The sequence below is a fragment of the Physella acuta genome, unplaced genomic scaffold, assembly GCF_028476545.2.
Source record: "Physella acuta isolate Inbredline_101_S28 unplaced genomic scaffold, ASM2847654v3 ptg001645l, whole genome shotgun sequence".
Taxonomy (NCBI): domain Eukaryota; kingdom Metazoa; phylum Mollusca; class Gastropoda; family Physidae; genus Physella; species Physella acuta.
Genome location: NW_026733159.1, coordinates 81532 through 97855, shown reverse-complemented (window position 1 = coordinate 97855; position 16324 = coordinate 81532). Strand labels below are relative to the sequence as shown.

Here is a 16324-nt window from a genome sequence, read left to right as displayed (position 1 = left end):
AGGTTTGTTTTCAAAATGTCCAATTTTTTTAGATAATCTGATGAGACCAATGGCCAGGTTTTAGATAAATTGATAAAAAGAATGTCCAGTTTTTTTTAGATAATCTGATGAGAAAATATGTAGTTTTTAAATAATCTTATCAGAAAATGTCCATTAAATAGTCTACTAACGATGTCAAATGTCCAGTTTCTAAATGGTCTTATCACAAAAATGTCCATTTTTAGTTTAACTGATAGAAATATTGTCTAGTTTTTAATTATTTTTCTTAAAGTTTATTAAAGTTGAAACCAACGAAGAAAAGGTGCCTTGAGCCCATTTTGACAAAAGTACAGAGTTCCAGACAGTTACAGAAACTGTGCGAGTGACTAAATTCTGGCGGATGATTTGAGGAACCGCACCATTTCGGAAAGTGCGTGTGCTCGTCATTCGAGAGAATGACTTGACGAAGCGCGCGGAAGAGCGTGCGCTCATCATTCTGACGGATGACTTTGAGAACCGCAAGAAGGTGGTGCTTTCATGCGTGTGCTCGTCATTCTAGAGGATGTTTGTAGAACCGCACGGAAGAGTTCGTGCGTGTGCTCATCATTCTGACGGATGTTTAAGAACCGCACGGAAGAGTTCGTGCGTGTGTGCTTATCATTCTGGAGGATGTGTTTGAAAACCGCACTGAAGTGTGTAAGCTTGTCATTCTGGAGAATGATTTGATGAACCGCACCATTTCGGAAAGTGCGTGTCCTCGTCATGTTCCGGAGCTCTCACGGTTGAAAAACTGCATGTGTGCTCCTACCTAAAGGAATGTCTCAAGACTTTTCAACTTTTTAAAAACTTCTTTTTTCAAGTTCAGCAGCTGTGACGGAATGTTTATCAACAGGTTTGTTTTCAAAATATCCAATTTTTTAGATAATCTGATGAGACCAAGATAAATTAATGAAAAGAATGTCCAGTTTTTTAGATAATCTGATGAGAACAATGTCCAGTTTTTAAATAATCTTATCAGAAAAATGTCAATTAGTAGTCTGATGATAACGATGTCAAATGTACAGTTTTTAATGGTCTTATCACAAAAATGTCCATTTTTAGAATGTTTAGAATGTCCATTTTAATCTAATTTGATGAACCGCACCATTTCGGAAAGTGCGTGTCCTCATCATGTTCCAGAGCTCTCAAAACTTTTCATCTTTTTTTTTAAACGATGACGGAATGACTGACTGACTGACTGACTGACTGACACACTACCACCAGCCTTATATTATTGATAAATGTAACTAGTGTAGTTTCAAAAACAACGTAGATTGAAAGATTAGAGATTATATATATAAAGGTAGATTTCTACGGTGATTTCTTTTAAAATAATCAGGATTAGTAAAAGAAGGATCAATGTTTATATGAGCGAAACGTTTTAAGTTTTTGAAATCTGACAACTCTACACAAGGTTGCTTTTTTCAAGATGGATGCCGTTGCCATGACAACCATGTTTTTTTAATGGTGTATGCAAATATTTGTACTTTAGTTCACAAGCTTAGATACACACAAATAAATAAAACTGAAAAAAAAATTCTCCGGAGCCTAACCCCCATCGGTAATTATTTTTATTACAACGTCATCACGTCTTGATTTATGTGTCCAGCTTGAAAAAAAAGTCTTATTTAACTGGATAATATTCAGCCCGCAAGTTTTAACACTTGACGAAGTAAAAAAAAACACATAAAGGAAACTAAATTAATTTTAAATTGATTTCTATCAAATTAACTAGCTGCATACCCGTGATCCGCCACGGTAAATCTTTTTTAAATGTAGCAACTTGGGAACAGAACAAATATTACGGCGCTACTCTACCACTGGTAAAGATAACGCACGTACCGAATTATTTTAGATGGTTATAAACTGATGACCTACGAAACTAAAAGAATACCAGATACAAAAACTCTCCGTGAACTCGTATCTAACGTCTAGGGGAAAAACACGAAGAACTCCTGTAACTAATAACACTTTTAATCAATTTACAACTTTTTAGAATGGATATAAGTCCAAATAATAAACTGTAGATTCTATGTAAAATATTATAAATATACAAATAATGCAAAACCCAACTTACGAGTTGAAGAATAACACAAGGTAACTATTAACTTAGGTAATCAACACAACCTACTAGATTTTATATTGAGGCACAGAAAAATACTTTAAACACGGGTAATTAGGGTAAAATGCTGTTAATTTATACAATACAACATGGCGTCGTACACGGCATTCTCTCTCGGTAAAATGTCTGGTCAACTGCCTTGAGAGAAGAGCGTTCCTGGTATTTATGTGACCCCAGAATCATGAGATGTCCACCTTAAAGTCAAAAGACTATTGGGTAGGAAGTTGCCAAAGTACGAATCAATCGAAGTTATTGGTGAATTTCACGACATAGCGTGACGGAAAATTTCTGGATTGCACCACAGACCACTCAAGGTCGATTATATAAGTGTAAAATAAAGTAGGTCACACAAAACTAAACACAACACAAACACAACACAAAACAAACACAACACAAACACAACGCAAACTTAGCACAAACGCAACACACAAACACAACACAAACACAAAAGAAAACACAAACACAATGCAAACAAACACAATGCAAACACAAACGAAAACACAATTGCAACACACTAACACAAAATACAACACTCATATATTTGCATCCACATTTTGCTAATTATATTATTGCAACAACAATTCCTTCCTGGAGGTCCGTAGATTTTGCATTCACATTTTTTATTAGCGTGAGTTGGATTTATTTTTAAATTACCTCCCTTTGAAAATTACAAAACAGTTTAATTAATTCGGTTTTTTTCACCCTATTTGTATTAACCCTTTGAGCCCTGGCCTCCCTGACCTAATTTCTCCCATTTCCTGAGCTCCCAGGCTCAAACCGATTTTCACTTATCTGCTTCTAACTTTGCCTATAACTTTTGAACCGTTTGAGATAATCAAGCCAAATTTGGTATCCAGACTCAGGATCAAACAACAAGATTCTGAAATTCTTTATTTTTTTTACAATGTATGAACAGAACAATGTATATAAAACAAACACATCATAATTTTTTTGATAGAACATAGAAGAAACCAATTTACATTTAGTAATTGTTTTGTTATTATTGATACCTGGCCATACTAGTTCAACGCCAGAGGTCCACTTTTGTGTGATAACTTTCAAAACAGTTATCACTGCCGGACCCAATGCAAAGAAAAACGTCGCATGTTTTGCACCAGTAAACATTTTTTTTTCGGCAATTCTTTGTTCTTGACATCACGTGCATCAGAACGTACTTGAACAGTTTCATTATCACTGTCAATTTCAATGACACTGAGTTCAGTCTCAAATTCAACGTCGCTATCATCACAATATAGACTTGGAATATTATCTTCTTCATCAGAATCAATAAGTAGTTGTATTGCCTGACATGCAGCCATTCTACTTCTTTTGTTGATATTTCGGTCTTTTGCTTCATCTTTTGCACCAACTTTATGTGATGAAGTCGACGGCTGTGGCTCAGCTTTTCGTTTCGGCGGCAATGCTACGAAATGTAAACACTTTCACTTTTCCTAAAAATCAATTTTTAAAATCATAATCCTGCACTCAAAAGACATATGCACAGTTTTAGTCAGTCTTCCGCTAATTATATTTAATTAGACGGTATACCGGCCGCTAGGAATATGACGCTAGATCATCGGGCCGGAAAACCGGCTTTTCGGACATATATGCCTAATGTTGAAGCCGGTTTACCGGCCTGGCGGGCTCAAAGGGTTAAAATGTATCCACTTTTTCTAGGAATCTAAACGAAAATGATATTTGAAATTGATCCTTTTAATATTTTTTACAATGTGCGTGTATTTTATGTTTTCTTTACGTTATGCAAAAGCGTAAAACAGTGGCATCTATAAAATAAATTTATGTCGTAATACAAACAAACCCTACTCTATTACTTCTAATATGACAATGAGATGCACTGAAAAGCACTGCATTGAACTTCATAGCCAAAGAGGTTTTACACATCGAGTAAATCTTTCGCCTTTTACTAATGATTTGAGTTTAACTCATGAGTCCTTATCTCTATGGACTACGCAACTATTACTTAACTCAACAATGGGGTTGCGCCCATTCCTGTTCCCTCTAGGTCGAGAGACTTGGAGAGGAGCCACCCGAACTACGGTTTGTGTTGCTTAATGAAATCTTGGGTCCCACCCTTTTCAGATGCAGCGAAGTCGACAACCCTCATAATTGAACTGCCTGAAAACGAAAGCCCTGATCTTTTCTCGATTCAACCAGAGTTTCTTTCAGGCATCTCTTCGGGGGGGGGGGGGGGGGGGGGGGGGGGAAACCGAAAATTGTTTACCGCCCGCCACCCCCCCCCCCCCACCCCCCACCCCCACGAACGAAATGAAATTTATATAATTTATATAGAAAGTATATACTTTTAACAGTGTCCGGCCCCCCCCCCCCCCCGAAGAAAGTCTACCGCTGCCCCCCCCCCCCCCCCCGAAAATTTAAAGTGCCCCCCCTCCCCCGGAGAAAAAAGTCTGGAAGAAACACTGGACTCAACCAACAAAAGCTACAGCCATGTAGGTGGTCATTTAAGCTAATGGTCCATGCCAATCTGCGTGGACACATCATCCGCAAACTTATCAGCCCACACCAAATATTGCTAATGAACTACGGACGAGGAGACACATGGTTCTTCTCGTCCGAAAGCTTTAACGTAGCAGAACTGAACAAAACAACTAAACAATACGGACCTTACTCACTACACTTCACGATCTACCATAAGGACAAAATCAAAGGTACACTCAGATGGGTTTCTCCTGCACTCAAAGACGACACCCTGCTAAAGCACTAAGAATAATTAGCAAAACAGAACCATCAGTCAACAAAATTCCACACACCAACAATCGAAGCTTTACCATCTTCACAGATAACCCGTCAACCATCCCTCACTACATCAAATCAATTCAATTATAAAAACAAATCTATTAACATTCTCATAGCCATCCCAGGAAGAAAACAAGCATGCCAAACATGCGTATCCACACAACACTGGACAAATCAGTGTCACCTAACAAATCAAGACTCGCCACGACAGGAAACTCCGGACGAACAAAAACCGAAAATACAGCAAACCTGACAACAAGATGCAGCAGAAACACCCAACCACCAGCTGTTGTCAACAAAGAAACAGTCACTGGCGAGGAAACGTCAGCAGCAATAACCAAGACACTAAAGCAATATTCAGCTACACCAACTCCCACCACTACGCCACAACCCGGAAAAATCGGCGCTAAAATGAACACTAAAGATACATCTAGCACCGGCAAAGCCAAGCCATTTTCAGTATCAGGAACAGAATCGCCATTATCAATAAACCGAGAGTGATCTCCCCTAAACTTTCTCGAATATTCTAATATAACACTACGTGGGAAGGCAACTCGGAACATAGAAATGATTTTTGTTTACTTAAAATTTTAAAAATAGAATAAAATCTAGTAGAAAAAAGAATTGCGCACTAAGCGAACGCCAAAACAAAATGTGCATAATAGTGCGCAATATTATTAGTACTTTATAAATTTACATGCGTTTTTTTGAGAAATCGGAAATAGCGTCAATTAGTATTTCCATTCAACGGAAATTACTCAAAATTTGACAGAAAGTAGAGAATTAGATCTTTTACTTGCATGTGAAATTCATTTATCTATCTGAAATAGTACTCAAGTTATAGGCTTTTGAAAAATTCAAAGTAGAAAAAGTACCACTTCCGGTTATCGGAAATCGCTCAAAAGTTAATACATATCTACGATTTTGATAAAATACCTCAATATGAAATTTCATCAACCTAGCTGTAACGGTACTCAAGTTATCGTGTTTACACACACTCAGACACACACACAGACCCACACACACACACAGACATACGGACAAGATTGCAAAATTATGTTTTTCCGTATCAGTGAGGTGTAAAACGTCAAGATTTGTAAAAATTTCGATTTTTTTTGTTGTTCGATTACAATACTTTCTCTATACTTCGTATATACGAGAAAGTAAAAAAGAAGAAAGGTGACAACCCCTTATTAGAGAAAGGTAGAGCAACAAAAACAGCTAAGACTAATAAGCTTATGGCCTGCGGATGCTGCTACAAGATGTGCAACTACCTAGAAGAGTATGTTAAACATTACAAACAACACCTGAAGAATACAGTATGCGGACTCTGCAATATACAGATTACACGCGAACAAGCAATCACGCACCACGCAGAAGCACACACGGATACTAAAACTTTCCAATGCACCATCCGTGAAACATTTTTCTTTTCAGAGGAAGCTTGGGACAGTAACTGCGAGGAAATACACTCTGATGGTACCAATTAATACTCAGCTTACTTCAGCATCACACCAGAGAAGAAAATAAGAATAAATACAACAAGGAAGGAAAACTCAGCGACCAAGAAAAAAAAGATTTAGTCATATTTTGTCAGACTCTCGCAATACAGCCACCCCCCCCCCTCACCTGCAAATGTACCTCTTAAAATAAGAGAACATGTTTAAAAAAAGAGGAGCTAATTATAATGAGTCTTACAATCTTACAAGACTATAAAAAAAAGAAAGAAAAATCGTATTATTGTAAAGAATGTATTAAATCCAAACTTAAAATGAAACTGTAATCCGGTATTTGAGAAAAAAAAAGTTTACATTTATGGTTCCAAAATCTATAGCGATGACGGAAGGAAGGACTGACACACTACTTGCCCGCTTATATTATAGATTCTTTAAAAAAACCGTTTTAATAATAAGCTATAACATAACTGTACATCAATAAAAGATAAAAATATTTTTCTTTAAATATATAATAATGCATAAGTACTTTTTACTTTCTCGTATATACGAAGTAAAGAGAAATTATTGTAATCGTGCAAAAAAAAAAATCGAGATTTTTACAGATCTCGACGTTTTACACCTCACTGATACGGAAAAACATAATTTTGCAATCTTGTCCGTATGTCTGTGTGTGTGTGTGTGTGTGTGTGTGTGTGTCTGTGTGTCCGTGTGTAAACACGATAACTTGAGTACCGTTACAGCTAGGTTGATGAAATTTCATATATAAGTATTTTATCAAAATCGTAGATCCGTATCAACTTTTGAGCGATTTCCAATAACCGGAAGTGGTACTTTTCCTACTTTGAATTTTTCAAAAGCCTATAACTTGAATACTATTTCAGATAGATAAATGAAATTTCACATGTAAGTAAAACATCTAATTCTCTACCTTCTGTAAAATTTTACGTAATTTCCGTTGACTGGAAGTAGTAATTTACGCTACTTCCGATTTCTCAAAAAACTAATGTAAATTTTAAAAGTACTAATAATATTGCGCACTATTATACGCTTTTTTATTTGGCGTTCACTTGGTGTGCAATTAATTTGTCTACGAGATTTTATTCTATTTTTAAAACTTTAAGTATTTAAAATGGATTAAAAAAAATTCATAAAAAACGTTTTAATAACAAGCTTTTATGTAATGATGCACTAAAAAGTAGAAAATAAATTATAGACTACTATTTAAATAACTATAAAGAAAAGCGTGGGTCACTTTAGTATCTATTGGATACCTTTACTAATGTTAAGGAAGACACCCACGCTTTTCTTTATAGTTATTTAAATAGTAGTCTATAATTTATTTTCTACTTTTTAGTGCATCATTACATAAAAGCTTGTTATTAAAACGTTTTTTATGAATTTTTTTTTCAGTACTTTACATGTTTTATTTACAATAGAGTTACATGACTAAAAACCATTGCGCGCCTACTGAACATCACGTTCAGTAGGTGCGCAATGGTTTTTGAACGCAGCCATTACGTGATGGCGCAGCTATTGAAGGTGATGACGCGTGTGGTGTGGTTGGCTAGACATGCCTACTAATTCGGTCCAAATTTTTATTAATTCATAAAAAACTAATTAGGCATCCAATTAAGTCAAATTTAGTTTCAGATTGCATTGTCTTCATGTCTTGACCCACGTGCCATCTGTGAATCGTATCGGTCAAGTAGAACTGTCCGAATTTTCACTCCTGCGCTTCCGTCTAGACAGACTGACGACAGACTGACGAGGAAGTGAGTTAAATAAAAGCTTGTAAAAAAAAATTCATAAAAAACGTTTTAATAACAAGCTTTTATGTAATGATGCACTAAAAAGTAGAAAATAAATTATAGACTACTATTTAAATAACTATAAAGAAAAGCGTGGGTCACTTTAGTATCTATTGGATACCTTTACTAATGTTATGGAAGACACCCACGCTTTTCTTTATAGTTATTTAAATAGTAGTCTATAATTTATTTTCTACTTTTTAGTGCATCATTACATAAAAGCTTGTTATTAAAACGTTTTTTATGAATTTTTTTTTCAGTACTTTACATGTTTTATCTACAATAGAGTTACATGACTAAAAACCATTGCGCGCCTACTGAATATCACGTTCAGTAGGCGCGCAATGGTTTTTGAACGCAGCCATTACGTGGTCGTGATGGCGCAGCTATTGATGACGCGTGTGGTGTGGTTGGCTAGACATGCCTACTAATTCGGTCCAAATTTTAATTAATTCATAAAAAATCAATTAGGCATCCAATTAAGTCAAATTTAGATTCAGATTGCATTGTCTTCATGTCTTGACCCACGTGCCAACTGTGAATCGTATCGGTCAAGTAGAAGTTTCCGAATTTTCACTCCTGCGTTTCCGTCTAGACAGACAGACTGTCGACTGACGAGGAAGTGAGTTAAATAAAAGCTTGTAAAAATCATGTCTATAGCCCGAGTTCCCATCCCCTGTTATTAATACTAATAGTTTCGCTGTCTGTCTGTCTATCTGACAAGAACGCTCTGTCTGACAAGAACGCTCTGTCTGACAAGAACGCTCTAGAGAAAACACAAGGAAATTAAAAACATGCATAGTATTTCGAAAAACGAAGTATGACGTCGACACATTTAGCACAGAGTAGAAAATAATCTCAAACCGGAGAGTAAACATTGAATAAAAAGGAAATTAAAAACATGCATAGTATTTCGAAAAACGAAGTATGACGTCGACACATTTAGCACAGAGTAGAAAATAATCTCAAACCGGAGAGTAAACATTGAATAAAAAGGAAATTTTGTCTTATCTAAGTGGTTTGCGTGAAGAGTTTCTTTCATACAATTCTTCGGGTAGGGGCGAAGCCCCACCCCCGCGTAAGAACGTCTGAGCCCCCCCCCCTCCCTAACTCAAAAGAAATTTCTTCATCGATACTCTATAATAAAATTACCGCCTAATTAATGTGTCTAATCTAAAAAGTGGTTTTCTTGCAATTTCTTTAATGCAATTCTTCGGGTAGTGGCTAAGCGCGACACCAGTGTTTCTTTCAGACTTTTTCCTCCCCGGAGAGGGGTGGGGGTACTTGAAATTTTCGGGGGCGGGGGTAGAATTTTCTGGGAGGGGGCGGACACTGGAAAAAGTATATAATTATATTTCGTTGAATGGGACGGTAGACATGTTTTGGGGGGGGGGGGGGGGGGGCGGTGTGTGTGGGGGGGGGGGGTGGTGTGTGTGGGGGGTGGGGGTGGTGGGGGTGTGGGTGGGGGGTGGTGTGTGGGGGTGTGGGTTGGTTTTAGTTTAGAGAAAAGAGACAGCACTATCAGCCTAGCGCCCGTTGTACCCTTCCTCAACGGGCCATTTTTCTCGTATAAGAATATTCGAGAAAGTTTAGGGGAGATCACCCCCGGTTTATTTAAATTTACAGAAACCCGTCAGCCGCATGTATAATTTTAGGATTTTTTGTGTAATACATAAAATAGCGACCTGCGCTTTGGTTATTTAAATACTGATGCACTACTATTTATTTAAAGAAGATGATTTATTTTTTTCTTTTAGTGCGTATATAATATTTTTTTTTTTTTAAATATATTCTTTTTGTAAAAATCATTTTAATAAAATAGAATTGCATACCTGAAATGATTTGCACACCAAATGAACGCAACGAAAGCATTCGCAACAGCAGTAGTTTATTGTAGTTTTAAAAATTAATTAAACTGTTTTGTCTAAGTTAATGTCAAATTGCATAACTGTCTAGTCTTGACAGAAGTGTCAAGTTTGAAACAAACCGATTTAGTAGAAATGAATGAAATTTTCTTTGCAAGATTTGACCCGTCAAATTTTATACTTTTATTTTTAAAAAAAGCTTGTAGAAAAATCTTATTTTTAGTGCAAAAATAAAAGCTTGTAACTAAAAATATTTTAATACATTTTCAATGCAGATTATATTTTAAAACAGCGGTATTAAAATAATAATGCGTTCTTGAGCGTCCGCGCATTTTCTATTAACGTTGAAAACAAAAAAGAAAAAGTGCCTTGAGCTTATTCTGATGGCAGTACAGAGCTCCAAACAGTTTCAGAAACTGTGCGGGTGACTCCATTCTGGCGGATGATTTGAAGAACCGCACCATTTAGGAAAGTGCGTGTACTCGTCATTCAGGCGAATGTTCCAGAGCTCCCACGGTGTAAAAGCTGTGCGTGTGTGCTCCTACCTGAAGGATGTCTCAGGACATAATCACTTTTCAACTTTTTTTTTCAGATTCATCAACCCTGACGAAATGTTTATCGACAGGTAGGTTTTCGATAATTTATTTACAAAAAAAGTAAGTAGTTTTTAACTAGTTATTTCTAGAAAAGGAAGTTGATCTTCAAAGGAGTGAGTCTTCACAGGTGAGTTTTTTTTTTTAAAGTAAGTTATTTTTTTTAAAAATAGGTAATATCAATTCAGTCATGGTGAAAACAATGTCCAGTTTTTAGATAATCTAATGTGTACAATGTTCAGTTTTTAAATAATTTGATTCGAACAATGTCCGTGTTTAGATAATCTGATGATAACAATGTACAGTTTTTAGATAATTTGATTACAACAATGTCCAGTTTTTTAATAATCTGATGAGAAAAATGTCCAGTTTTAGATAATACGAAGAGAACAATGTCCAGTTTATCCGTATAAATGTCCAATTTTTTTTATAATTTCATGAGAACAATGTCCATTTTAGGATAATCTGATGATAACAATGTCCAGTTTTTAGATAATACTGCTGGACGATATCAGTGCCATGATAGCAGTTGCCAGCAGTAGTTGTGTTAGTAGCCCATCGTCCAATGGCTAGACAACCAGTGCCTTGCTAAAGTCCTGAGCCTGGCTAATAAGCAGTCTTGTGATGTGCTGCCAATTGTGATCAATCCTACAGCTGGAAGATACCAGTACCATGATCAACTTTAGAAAATCGAGGCCAAGAGCAGAAACTGAATTGCTGGAATGATTCGTGTACCTCTGAGAAACGTTTTAGTGTTCTATCCTAAGGATTGTAAAGGCATATTTACGGTGTGATTAGTAATTCCCATTTTGCCTTAGGTGTACAAAGGAATTGCGTGACTATCTCACAGAGCCATGAACACGTCCATCAAGTAGATGTGAACTCTAACCTCGATATGTTAGGTGTACCTTCACTGTTTTTTTTGTGGCGGTACACCGCCTAGAAGTGGTGAGATGCCTTGTGTGTCCCAGTGAGCCCCAGAGCTATGCCGGCGGGAGCCTGGTGCTCCAGGCAGGTTTGACCATGCCGGACAGGTCTGGGCGGGTGGGGGTCAGACCAAACGTTGTGCCCTGGTCCTCCAGGTTGGGGGTTGTTCGATGGGCTAACTACTCGTCCACGTAAAACAGTAGTTACAGAAACCGAAGCCACATCTGAAGTTAACAGTTTACCGGAAGAACAAGAACTCAACGTAGAAGTATGACTCTATACCACCAAACCACTAAAGAAGCTACAGAAACGACACCCATTCTTCAAACGAGGAAAACCAAGATTGAAGCCACAAGAAAAAGCTATGCTCTTTGGAACAAAGAACCTCAGAACACTATGGGAAGCAGGGAGTTATGCACAGACAATGAGGGAAATACAGCTCTGGATCCAGGATGAAACAATGCGGCAGGTGGAAAAAAGACAGCCTAAAGAGCCAGCTAAATCAAGGAAATATACGACATCAGAATCAAGGAGACATCATAGAGCAGACGATCGCATACAACATTGGAACAGACGCTTATCTGATTAGCCTAATCTTATCTCTGAATCAAGGTCCTTTTCAGGGCCAGTTAATTTTTTTTACCGTTCAAACGGATTGTGTTTATTGTTCTACTAATTTAATGAGAAGGTAAGATAAGTTTGAAGTGAGAAATATGTTGCTACGTACGTCCAGTTTTTAGATAATTTGATTAGAATGTTTAATTATCTGATGATACCCATGTCCAGTTTTTAGATAATTTGATTAGAACAATGTCCAGTTTTTAGATAATCTTATCAGAACAATGTCTAGTTTTTAGATAATTTAAGAAAAACAATGTCCATTTTTTAGATAATCTAAAGAGAACAATGTCCAGTTTTAAGATAATTTGATTACAACAATGTCCAGTTTTAAGATAATTTGATTACAACAATGTCCAGTTTTTTAATAATTTGATGAAAACAATGTCCAGTTTTTAGATAATCTGAGAAAAATGTCCAGTTTTTAAATAACCTAATGAGAACTATGTCCAGTTTTTAGATAATCTGATGTGTAAAATGTGCCGTTTTTTAATAATCTAATGAGATCAATGTACAGTTTTTAGATAATCTGAAGAGAACAATGTCCATTTTTTCAGAATAAATGTCCAGTTTTTTTTAAATAATTTTTAGATAATTTAAGGAAAACAATGTCCATTTATAGATAATCTGAAGAGAACAATGTCCAGTTTTTAGATAATGTTTATCGATAGGTATGTTTACAACGATTTCTTTACGGGTGAGTTGTTTTTTTTTAAAGTTATTTTTTTAGAAAATAGGTAATATCAATTCAGTTATGGTGAAAATGATGTCTCGTTTTTAGATAGTATGATTAGCATTAACAATTTGTATTTTATTTTTAAAAAAAAAAAAGCTTGTAGCAAAATCTTATTTTTAGTGCATAAAACTTGTAACTAGCTTGTAACTTAAAAAAATCTATTTTCAATGCAGATTATATTTTAAAACAGTGCTAGTAAAATAATAATGCGTTCTTGAGCGCCCGCGCATTTTCTATTAACGCTGAAAACAAATAAGAACAAGTACCTTGAGCTTATTCTGATGGCAGTAAAGAGCTCCAAACAGTTTCAGAAACTGTGCGGGTGACTCCATTCTGGCGGATGATTTGAAGAACCGCACCATTTAGGAAAGTGCGTGTACTCGTCATTCAGGCGAATGTTCCAGAGCCCCCACAGTGTAAAAACTGTGCGTGTGTGCTCCTACCTGAAGGATGTCTCAAGACTTTTTCAACACGACTTAGAAGAAATCATTTTCATCTTTTTTTTTCAAATTCATCAGCCCTGACGGAATGTTTATCGACAGGTATGTTTTCGACGATTTATTTACAAAAAGTAAGTAGAAAAGGGAGTAGATCTTCAAAGTAGTAAGTCTTCACAGGTAAGTATTTTTTTTTAAGTAAGTTTGTTTATTTTAAAAATAGGTAATATCAATTCAGTTTTTAGATAGTATGATTTTCCAGTTTTTAGATAATCGTTTCAGAAAAATGTTTTTTTTTATTAGCTGATGAGGAAAATGTCCAGTTTTTTTTAAATACTTACCAGAAAAGTGTCCATTTTTAGATAATCTGAAATATCCAGTTTCTTAGATAATCTTTTCAGAACAATGTCCAGTTTTTAGATAATCTGATCAGAATAAATGATCATATTATGAAAAAAAAATGTCCAGTTTTTTAATAATTTAATGAGAACAATGTCCATTTTTAGATTATATTGATGAACAATGTTCAGTTTTTAGATAATCTGATGTTTAAAATATGCCGTTTTTAATAATCTAATGTGATCAATGTCCAGTTTTTGATAATCTGAAGTGAATAATGTCCAGTTTCTTAGATAATCTTATCTGAATAAATGTCCAGTTTTTAAATAATCTGATGAGAACAATGTCCATTTTTAGATAATCCGATAACAATGTCCAGTGTTTAGATCATTTGATTAGAACAATGTCCAGTTTTTAGATAATCTGATGTGTAAAATAGGCCGTTTTTAATAATCTAATGAGATCAATGTCCAGTTTTTCAGAATAAATGTCCAGTTTTTTTAAAAATTTAATGATTAGAACGATGTCCAGTTTTTAAATCTAATGAGAAAAATGTCCAGTTTTTAAATAATTTAATGATAACAATGTCCAGTTTTTAGTTAATTTGGTTAGAACTATGTCCAGTTTTAGGATAACCTGATGTGTCCAATGTCCCGTTTTTTAATAATCTAATGAGAACATTGTCCATATTTAGATAATCTGTAGAGAACAATGTCGAGTTTTTAGATAATCTGATGAGAACAATGTCCAGTTTCGTAGATAATATTTTTAGAATAAATGTCCAGACTTTAAATAATTTTTTAGAATAGATGTTTAGTTTTTAGATGATCTGTCTGCAATGTCCAGTTTTTTAACATACTGAGAACAATTTCCAGTCTCAAGACTTTTTTTACAGGACTTAGACAAAATCATTTTTAATTTTTTTTTTTTTTAGATTCTGCAGCTCTGTCGAAAGTCTCAACGACATTTATGTTTTCAATGATTACACGTTTTTTAAGGTAAAAAGTAAGAAAAAATTTTAACAAGATATTTCGAGAAAAATGAGGTATATTTTTAAAGGAAGGAGTCTTCAATAGTGAGAAATCCATTATTAAGTTTATTATTTTATTTTATTATTAAGTTGACGTCCTGCTAAACACTGGTAACTTCGCCTAAAAAAACCTTCTTCGGCATCTATCCAGTCCCCAGCTCGAAAAAAGGAGGGAATTTTTCAGTCATATTCAAATTCAAACCTATAAAAATAAGAATCCCAATAAAGAATAATATTCCTTTAAAGATGAGTATTCTTTAAATGAGAATTCCTATAAGGGTGAGTACTTAGGGTATTCAAAGCGTATTCAATAAATTAGACAAATTAATTTTTTTAAACTTTTTTCTTTTATAGGTCCGAAAGTTCTGAATGAATATCCTAGTTCATATTAATTAAGAAGTAGACTAGATACATGTTTTAAACTTTTATTTACAGATCCGTCGGATGTAAAGAATATCCCGAATCTAATAACTTTTTAACTTTGTTTTTTCGTTTACAGATTTTGCAGTTCTGAATGATATCCCAAATCATATTCAATATGAATTAGAAAAGATAATTGTAATATTTTTTTTACAGATCTTGCAGTTTTGAAGACTAGCCCAGCTCATGTTAAAAACAAATTAGACATAATAATTTTAAACATTTTTCTTGTACAGATCCCGCAGTTCTGAGGGATATCCCACATCATATTCAATAAAAATTAGACAATATAATTTTTTTAAACTTTTTTTTTACAGAAACGGCGGTTTTGAAGGATAGCCCAAATCGTATTCAATAAGAATTGGACACGATAACTTTTGAAAACGTTTTTTTCTTTTACAGATCCAGTAGTTCTAAAAGAAATCCCCAATCATACTTAATAAGGATTAGACAAGACAATGTTTTTAAAATAGTATTTTTACAGATCCAGCAGTTCTGAAGGATATCCCAAAACTTATTTAATAAGAATAATACAAGATACTTTCTTAAATATTTTTTTACAGATACAAGGATATCCAAAATCATTTTCAATAAGAATTAGAAAAGAGATAATGTTTAAAACTTTTTTTTATACTTTTGAAGATTCAAAGTTTTGTAAGATATAAGCCATATTCAATAAGCCTTAGACAAGATATTGTTTTGTTAAGTTTTGTTCACACATCCAGCTATTCTAAAGGATAACCCAAGTCATATTCAAAAGCAGTAAGAATTAGACAAGATAACTTTTTTTTTTACAGAACCGGCAGAAGGAAATCTCGCCAAGTATATGGATGTTAAGCGATGATTTTAAACAAAATAAATTTAATTATGCGAGATGGGTATATATATATATATATATATATATATATATATATATATATATATATATATATATATATATATATATATATATATATATATATATATATATGCACAACTATAAACACTTTTCCTGTTGCATAATTAAAACTGTTTTTCTACATGCGAATATGCCTCTATTTTTTATTCTTCTTTAAATAAAATTGATGGTATACATTTAAAACATCTACCATATTATTTTCAACAAAAATCCGTATCAAGTTCTCCACATATCGCTAAAGATTCTTATGTAATATCCGGCGAAAATATTTTGCGGACAGA

General features: G+C 34.6%; 1 protein-coding gene across 1 annotated transcript in view; it reads right to left on the bottom strand.

Annotated features, from left to right (window-relative positions):
- Nucleotides 1-16324, bottom strand: part of LOC131929528 (glutamate decarboxylase 1) — a 53649-nt gene that overhangs the window by 36961 nt on the left and 364 nt on the right. The gene's annotated exons all lie outside the window — the stretch shown is intronic.